Source organism: Rhea americana, unplaced genomic scaffold (assembly GCF_003343005.1).
Source record: "Rhea americana isolate MKP2758 unplaced genomic scaffold, rheAme1 scaffold_0, whole genome shotgun sequence".
NCBI classification, from domain to species: Eukaryota; Metazoa; Chordata; class Aves; order Rheiformes; family Rheidae; genus Rhea; species Rhea americana.
The window spans coordinates 4,203,823-4,211,913 of NW_028185037.1; the positions used below are offsets into that span (position 1 = coordinate 4,203,823).

The following is an 8,091-nucleotide window of genomic DNA, read 5'->3' on the forward strand; positions in this document are numbered from 1 at the left end:
TGAAGAATGTTTGTGGCCATGTACCGAGGGTTGCCAAAGCAATTTGATGCCCAGTGGCACTGAAAATTTCTAGCTGGTGTCTACCATACTTGTGCAGTGATCCATGCCCTTGTCCTGTGACCTGTTAGCATCTGTATTACTCTGTTATTCAGGAATAGATTCTTCAGGAATCTATAGATGGCCAAATGTACCTGTGAGACGATTTTCAATGGGGCACAAAAGGATCAGAAACTGAGTGCTGTGTTATCTTTTGAGAAGCAGCAGCAGTGGTTCCCACTGATTTCTGAATTTAGCAGGACTTGGTAATCTCCACTGTCACCGAATCAAAATCTGTGATAGAGGCATTGTGCCTCCCTAAGAGGGACTGTCTCATACTGAACTGCCTCAGGCACGCTTGCCTCTAGTTTGGGGAAGAAAAATAAAATAAATCATGCCAACTACTAATCTAACCTAGCTGTCACCATTTAAATGCAGACTTCAGAATAAACTCAGAAATACATTTTATTTAATGTGAATTGCAAGTAAGGGATGCAGTTGTGTTGAAACAGTGGCCTGTGAAGTAGACCTGCTCCCTGGTAATGTTTTTAATTGCCTAAGCTAAATCCTGTAGGGTTTGTGTGCCAGAGTGCAGTGCAGCGTAAAAGCGCTGCTATATATGGTCTTGCTTTGCCCTAGAGACCTCTCAGCATGTGTCTGAGATGATCTTGAGGAAGGTGGTGCTGACACACTTTGCTTTGTACTACATGCAGGAAGAGGGAGGAGGTATGGAACAATGAGCCTAGGAAATGAGTTGTTCATGTCTAGTACTGCAGRTTAAGTAGGCTAGCAGCCTTGAGACGCATGCAGGCATTCTGGACTTTAAATATCTTTTGTCTTAGTCTGTCAAAGAAATGTACCGGCAGTGCAGTTTTAACCTACAAAACAATTCTGTACCAAGACTTTTGTGGGACTCTGTGCCTGTGCACACAGCTTACAGGTCAAAAATCTTTCCGCAGATTCTTGTTGCAAATTCGACATGAAATCTGGCTGCAGGGGTACTTTTGTGAAACTAGTTCTGAGCTGATGCACTTGTCTTTGCAAGGAGAAAATGCAGGAAAGAACTATGACTGCTAAATGAGGCTTGCAATTAAATTCAGYAGCATCCTTAGTTTTACCTTCACAACCCTTCCCTCCCCACACACACTTTGTCTTTTCAAGGTTATTTCTGATTTACAGCAAATAAAAAGAAGCACTTATTATTGAAGACAGTACCATTGGATAGCAACAACTGGCGGCTGCTTCAGCTAGGAATAAAGTTTAAGCCCCTTTGGACATAATTTCTTTCATTAGTTGGCAGCATGCAAGATTAGTCTTCAGTTGTCACTTGGAAAGGCTGAAACTTCGCAGTAAGAAAGTAGTAGTATACTTCATTATCGTGTCAATGTTACTACAACATTAACTTCACATGGATTCCAAGAACTCTATTCTACTTTTGTTTCCTCTGCAGAGAAAAGCAAAAAAAGTATAATTTGTGTGATTACTTTATGTAAACATGTAGGTTTATATAAACTCATATATTAAGTTTATATGAGATGCATAAAATCTCTAGCTCCTACTTAAAGGCTTAAGAAAACATTTATGCAAAAAAAAGAAAATTGTTAAATATTTGAAATTGGAGGGTTGAGAGAGAACTWCTCTGTCATATCTGAAGTCCTCCCCCACCGACAACAAGGGGAAACCAGGCATATGTAAGACTTACTTAGAGTTAAAAAAGTAAAAAAAACTTTCACCAAATAACAGCATTTTCTAAGTGTTCTTCATGTGCTTAAGTGTAATCTAAAAGGATGGAGGACTGTTCTTTAAAAACTTCCCCTGTACATTTATCTCTAGAGAAAGTTAAAAAAAAAAAAAAGAAAAAAAGAAAAAAGAATCTTAATAACAACAAGAAGAATTAAAAAAAAAAATTGTCCCTCCCTTTCTCCCTTTGAGTATGTGGACAAAGTCCCCAGTAGCATTTTTGGAAAATGGCAAARCTCAGACTTAACATAATTAAGGTCTGAATCCAGCACAGAGGTCTGTACAGTAAGGTAAACTTTGCTGGGCAGTGCAATATCCCCCTGAGAAACTTCTTGCATTAAATGTTATATTCAGTGAAATACTTATAATCATTTCACTGTCTAACTACTATTACTTTAATAATCATACTATTYAGTGGAGAAGAAAATTTCATGAGAAATAACAATAAAAAAAAAACTCTGTTGATTCATTGTGAGCTATAGATAGAAAATCCCTGCATTTACCTCTTGTGGGACATTAAACTTTAGGTCGGAAAGAAGGCAAAGCACTGTTTAGGAGAAATACGAGGGAAATTTGAGGTAGCTATGGTACAGGGACATAAACAGGCACTTTCCTGTACAGTGCGCGTTTTGACCATCTTCCTCCTTTCCCCCATTTCCTGCATCAAAATGCATCCTTGTATTGACAGGGTCAATAGCTGTTACAGATTTTTTTTTCCTCTTTTCTTTCTTCTTTCTTTCTTTCCCTCCCTCTTCTTTCTTTCTTTCTTTCTTTCTTTTTTCTTTCTTTCTTTCCCTCCCTCTGCTTTCTTTCAAAGGGGCAGAAATTTCTGTGGATTAGGAATCTTTTAAACTCCCGTGACAGCAGGAATCATTGCTATCTTTTTAGCAGAGCTGCCTCTACTTCTCCAGTTTGTTCTGCTCCTGGTTATGCTGTCTGCCTGGCTTCTCATTTGCAGCAGAAGAGAATGAAGTGTTCACTGTCGCATGTGTCCCAAATTTGCCTATAATAAGAATACAAATTGATGCAAGACTGACCTTAATTTTYCTTCAAGAGGGATGCTTTTGGATAGAAAACTACTTTACATTCTGTTAGTTCCACTCATTTGCATATACTTCAGTAATTATCTCTCTTTAGGATTAAAAAACAAAACACTCTAGGTGCTTCCTAGACTTGATAAACAAGTTTCACTAATKAATGGGAGAAGTCTCGCTAATCGATTTGTGTTGTCAACAGGGGGAGTTCTGGTATGCAGTTTGTAACTTCCCTGACCACCTCCCAAACAGGGATTTTTGCAGAAAAACAAATGACTATTGGTTATAGTAATTCTGTGGTCTGTGGCAGATGCAAGAGTCGAGATTCACAGCAAAAGTCTCTTCTCTTTCATCTCTCACACTAGTGATTTATTTCAATTGGAGCTATCTGAAGAGGAACTGTACAATTTGGCAAGTAGGCTTATGTGCTGTAATTAATGGAGAGCTAGGGTGAGACTATACTAATAAATTAGCTACGTCTGGGACTCTTCTCTGATACTGAGACATAGTGTCATGGAGCAGTCTACGTCCATGCTATTAAACTTGCTTGTCATTTTAAGCAGGGTGGAAGTATCCAAACTGCCTGTTGAGATGAGTTCCCCACATACTAACTCTCAAACTCTACTAGGACTCTACTAGGAAATATTTTAAGAAAGCACCAGTTAGCCTGGACTAAAGCTAGTGTTAATAATTTAGCAGTGTAGCCAAATGAATTTGAACACTTGGGAACATTCTCCTTTCTGATAAAGCTTTTGTGTTTTGTAAATCAATGTATCGCTCACTGCACAGGAGCAATGAGATATCCCTAGAAGGAATGTTTCCATTACAATGTGGCAGGTGAACCTGCACAGCTCAGGCAGATTTTCCAAAGTGGAAAAAACATCTGCCAGGTAAGGTGGTGGTTCTGCTGTGGAGTGGTAGAGGAAAAACTCTGCTGCTCTCCGAAGAGTTACCAGGTTTTTCTTGCTGGATGTTCCAGTCCTATCTCCTTCAGACTGAATACCTTCAAGCTAGCTTTTAACCATCTTGCAAGTTCACAGCTGTCCTGCTGAAATACACATTCATTCCACTGGGGACAAACCTTATGATCTGAGAAACTGCTTGCAAAAACAGCAGAACCAAAGAGAAGACTGGTCAAATCATCTCTGAAATAGATTATGGCATGTATATGCGGCATGGCAGAGTATGGTAAATAAGAAACAGTCTGTTGTGGGAAAGTTGTGTGGGCTGTTTCAACATCATTGTAATCACAGCCAAGTGACACAGCCATCCCCCATGGTAACTCACATGAAAACCACACTTAGATAATTTCCATCATGCTCGTCACTCCTTGAATGATCTTGTTGCTTAGTAAGCTTCAAAAATTCTCATCCCCATAAAACCAAGATTTAAAAACTGAAAGGCCCTTCCTTTTAGTGAAGGAAAGGGCAGGGCTGCTGTTATAGTAATGATAGGGGGAAGTAACTCTGTGCTTCAGGTTGTATGCTCATGAGAGCATGGCCTGGCTCCTAGTGCGAGCATGTACAGACCTATTACGGAGTGAGTTCTTCAGCCATKTGAAGCCTCTAGGCACAGCTATAATTATAAAAAGTAAGAAGCAGGTATATGTAGTTCTCTAGATGGTGGGGATCTGGGGATTTGCAATTCTGTAGACTATTTAGGAAACTCTCTCTGGAGGAATAAGGATTGTATTTTGTTCTTCTGTGCAAGACACCTTCTCAGTTTTAAGTTGAGATTKGATTGATGTTGGAAGCTCTTATGTGACATTGTTACTTATAATAGCAGGCAACTGAACTCAAACAAAAGGATGTGGGAGGTCATGATTACTCCAGTGTGACTGTGATTCAGCCATGTATTTATTTAGATACAGAATTTACTCGCTTGTCTACAGCTCTGCACTGCTGAAATCTTGCAGAAACACGGTACCTATATTGCCTTAAAAATTAGATGCTAGCTATAAATGTCTGTAGCTAGATGTGTGCTGTGAATTGTTCAGCATGCCTCTTCTGTACTGCAGAGCATGTTGCTAATGYTGATGTAACAGTATCTCATTTGATTTCACATGCAATACAGTTTGTGCGGGATGAATATGCCACATGGACAGCAGATGTCTGTCATCAGCTAGCTTGGGGACTGAGTGGTGAGTAAAGGTAATTGAAAGAGTAATTAGATTCCAATTAGTAGCTGTTAAGGCATCTGCCTTCTCTAGCTTGTTTACCCTTGCAGTATTATGCAGTCTTCCCAGCTRACAACCCACAAACAGATTTAATAGGCACTGTGTGTTTCAGAAAACTTGGAGCCTCTTGCTTGCTTCCCCCCGCCACACACACACACACTTTGCAAACTCAAGTGTTCAGGGCTTTGGCTGTGACACAGGAAGCACATAACGAATAATTTCAGCCATGTGTAAAACAGAATATATACGTATTGATAGGCACTATCATCTCTCATGTTCTTAAATCAGAAGGCTGTGTCACAGGAATACAAATGGAAAACAGAATAAGCTGCCCCAGCCTACTTGACTGGTGCGCCCACATGCACAAGATGTATTTGTTGTTAACCGCAGATGTAGTCCTGTATTACCTCACATTTCCAGCCCTTTTCTGAATTTTCTATATGTGCCATGATAGCATCTTAGTGACCAACCAGCCTGATCCAGTGATGCCTGCAAGACACTTAGTACTTCCAACTCTCACTAGAGTCAGTGGAAAATAAGGTGTTTTTTTGGGAGGTCAGATCCACAGTTACGGTGTTAGGAGAGCACGTGTGTATTGCTACATAGCAAACTAATGCCTGAAAGAGAATGATTTTGTGTTCAGATGTGAGAAATCTCTTACATGACACGTGTACTCTTCATAAAGCTATGAATATTTGTTTTCTATGTGCCTGAAATTGCTTTAGGTTTCAGTATTTTATAGTGCCTTTCCTGATAACAGGACATCCTGAAGGTGCCAGGAGTATAGGTCTCCTGGTCAAATGCCCTTTCTGATAGCTGGTTAGGGCAGGWAGGTTAGTAAATGTTAAGCTGTCTGTGTGCTGAGAAGGGCTCTTCCTAAGCCTTATGTTATTTCTGGGCAGAACAGAGCACATGCTAGTGTCTGACTGGCTGCTCTGAGCTCAGTTGTGTTCAGGCGTGTGTGTGTGTACGCCGTCCACGAATGTTCACTGCAACAACACTCAACCCACTTATCCTGAGAGCAGAGGATTCAGTTCACCTAACTTTAGGTCTCTGTTTTGCTTCCCAGCATTTACTGTCTTGCTCTCTGCTCTCTCCAGAGCTATGGAAGGACCCTGTGGTGACTTGGCTCAGATGTATTTGAGACCTAACCCACGTCTGATTGAATGAATCTTGCTGTCTAGAGCTTCAAGATCCAGAGAATAACCTTCTAATCATCAAGCGAAGACATGAAATTATGTTACAGAGCTCACCTGATGCCGAGGTAAGTGTGCAGCTGGAACTAGATCTGGTCCTTTAGCTTCTTTGATTTAAGCTGATTCAGCCTAATTTCTATCTGTGTTCCTGAACCCTGCCTTTTCCTTCAGTGTGGCACTTCTGAAGGCCTTGAGTGAGCCAAAAAGAAATACCAGCCCTTGCCATCAACATAAGCAGGAACTCTTTAATGTTCTAAGTAAATGCGTTGTGCTACTGTGTTTCGGAAGGCTCTACTATAAATAGGCCTGTGTCCCTAACACAGCAAGCAGTCCCCAAACTTTACTGCTKCATATAGATTGCTGGCTTGGCAACCAGCTGTTTTTGTACTGTACTGTAGATTTTCTGTACTAAGTCTTTAGATTCACTCGGGGAGAAATTGCTAAAAAGCTTAATATAYGTGGAACAAAAACAATCGGATGTAATGAGGACAGTAAAATAATTATTTAACAAAAACTATACTTTTGTAAGTACTTTTGGGAGGACTTTCTTACATGTGCGAAGTACTGGCTCTTTTTTCTGATTGTTAGAAGACTCCTYCTTTTCCCCTTCTATTCCCAACAATAGTCTTAGTCTTTTTGCCTTTTAAGTAGCTGGACTGACAAAATAAGAAGTTGTAGTTAAATGTGKTGTTTGCCAAGGAAGTTGTTTCTGCAGGAGGAAAAACTATAGAATCTCGCAGGACTCCCACTTTGATAGCTCGTTAGTTCATATGCTGCTATTGTTCATCAATAACAAAAACCCTGCAGGTCACACTCTTGTGATAATTTTAGCTTAAGGTGCCTACAGTCTGGAACACTTGGCTATGTCAGTATTCATAAATTAAACATGTCTGGGAACTTTCTCCCTCACTGAGACCAACTGGCACAGAATAACCTGTATCCAACTGTTAAACTATTTCGGCTCCCTAGAAAAGGATGGTTACATCCAAATTTCCTGCAGGAAACAGCCATGATGGGAGCTAACTCCTGCAATGTGCCTGGGCAGGTTTAGTTCAGTTGGGTAGAGCGTGGTGCTGCTAATGCCAAGGTCACGGGTTCAATCCCCGAATGGGCTACGCTGAGGGTTGGACTAATTGATCTCCAGAGGKCCCTTCCAACCTTACCATTCTATAAGTTGTTTGTGAAGGTGCTAGCTGGCCTAGGCCAAAATAATGTTAGGGACTTTCTAACAGTTAAATGTATAGAATGTTTCCTGGCAATATTTAAATTACAAGTACAGATATAGCCTTTGTCACTGGCAGCTTTATTGGTTTTTTTTGTTTGTTTGTTTTGTTTTTCTCCAAACTACAGTTGATTTTTCTTCTGTCTGTTGGTAAGGTGATGCTGAGTCTAAACTTACAATTGGTGTTTACTTGTAGACATAGGTTTGGTTTGAGTATATATGTTTTTTTTAGTCTTAACTGTAGATTTCTTCCCTGAAAGCTTTGGAGAGGATTGTTGAAAGCCTTTCCCAGTGAAATCAAGAACACTTCCTGCTTCGTTTAGTAGATCACTTTCAAAACTTGTTATTTACACTGGTTTAGGTTAGGTCAATATCAAGAGTTTATATTGGTTTTACAAGTGACTTAAGTCTCTTACTTCTTAAAGGCATGAGAGAACTTTCATTGTTTTGAACTAGCGCATCAAATGTTAATTTCGAACTCATGAGACTTACTCCCTCAAAAATCTTATCAATGAATATTTCCATACGCTGAAGATATCCAATGCCCTGCTTTTGACACTTCACATTTTCTCACTGTCAGTGATTTAACCTTTGAAAGCTTAGTCTTTAGGTTTGTAACTTTGTTCCTATTCTTTTTGTTTATTTATTTTTTCTACTTTTACTTCAGGATTTAAACTGAAGTGTTTT

At 39.8% G+C, this 8,091-nt stretch overlaps 1 long non-coding RNA gene across 1 annotated transcript in view; it reads left to right on the forward strand.

Moving 5' to 3' along the window:
• The first annotated feature begins 4,416 nt into the window (after positions 1-4,416).
• LOC146601969 (uncharacterized) overlaps positions 4,417-8,091 on the forward strand; it is a 13,395-nt gene continuing 9,720 nt past the window's right edge. Inside the window, exons 1-2 of the long non-coding RNA XR_014896193.1 lie at positions 4,417-4,960; positions 6,087-6,250. This is a non-coding gene — a long non-coding RNA (uncharacterized LOC146601969). The remainder of the gene's footprint in view (positions 4,961-6,086; positions 6,251-8,091) is intronic.